The sequence below is a fragment of the Lucilia cuprina genome, chromosome 2 (assembly GCF_022045245.1).
Source record: "Lucilia cuprina isolate Lc7/37 chromosome 2, ASM2204524v1, whole genome shotgun sequence".
Lineage (NCBI taxonomy): Eukaryota > Metazoa > Arthropoda > Insecta > Diptera > Calliphoridae > Lucilia > Lucilia cuprina.
The window spans coordinates 18,582,413-18,583,795 of NC_060950.1; positions in this window are offsets into that span (position 1 = coordinate 18,582,413).

Here is a 1,383-nt window from a genome sequence, read left to right on the forward strand (position 1 = left end):
TATTTGTATTTTTGATGCTCTTGTTTAGAGGTTCGTATGCGATCGTTTTGTGTATATGTAATTTGCCGAAAATCTTCGTTGTCAGAACAATACTAGCGCCGACGTCTGCTCTATATATATAGATATATATGACTACAGATAACAGACGGTATATTTTTGGGAGTAAAACGTCGATCGTTGACTATTCTGCATCATTTATTTTTGCATAAGAACTTTAAGCATGAGTAACACACAACGCGGAAACTTTAAGCTAAGTCTTTAATGGGTGGCATAGCTTTTCAACAGCCAAGTTTAGGATTAAGTTAGAAAAGTTCTTGTGATTTATTCTTATTAGTGATAATCATACAAAGAAACATAAATTAATCAAAAATAAGTGCTACATGCTTTGTATACATATATTTGAAAACCTGTCAATTTGAGAAAAAACATACGGGTAATATTTTATGTCAATTTTGTATAAGAAAATTTATACAAACTTCCTTTAAATTCCTCAACACAATTAACTAACTAATTAATATTCTTTTCGTATTCAATAATATCAAATTCCTGGCAAAGTTTTAAAGCCATTCACTTTATTTTGTTTATTTGTGGTGAAAGAAACTTTATTTTTCAAACAAAATAAATTGTTGTGTTTTTGTCAAAGTTAAGTTGTTCTCGTTGAAGTTGAAGTGTCACAAGGACTGTTTTGACTTGTTAATGACAGTTGTTGTATTAACATAAATGTTGTTATATTGTTGTTTGTGTATGTGTCTTTTTTTTTTGTTAGGTGGCAGTAAACATATTGTAGCATATTTAATAATTCCTTTATTAACAAACATACTTTGTGATATGTAGGCTTGGAATATATGGGTGTTAGGTATGTTATTTTTGTGTAATAAATATATTATATAATCTTAACACGTTTTCTTATGTTTTTTTCTTTTTCGTTAATTCTTATGACTTTAACAAAAAGTTCAAGTTCTTAACACCTTTTTTATATCGAGAATTTTACTTTTTTTGGGGGACACGAACACAAGTATTGTCACTTACGGGTTGTTGACACCTGTTACCGAAATGTTACTCGTATCATAAGTTTATTGAAGAGGGGATACATATTTTATTTAGATTTGTGACACTTGTAGCAATTAAGGAAATCTCTTTGAAATTTTTATTTTATAAATTTTGGTTATAAATTTTCAAAGAATGTGGCATAAATCAAAGTTAAGGTTTGATTTTTTTCTTGATTTCTTAAGAAAGCATAATTTTTGTTTTTCAAGTTTATTGATTAAAAAATTATTGAATTGTGTGTGGTCGTTGTGAAATAAGGAGTGAGATCGAAAAATTCTTAACATACATATATGTTTATAAAAAAGAAACCACTAAACTTACAGCTTTATTTTTTTT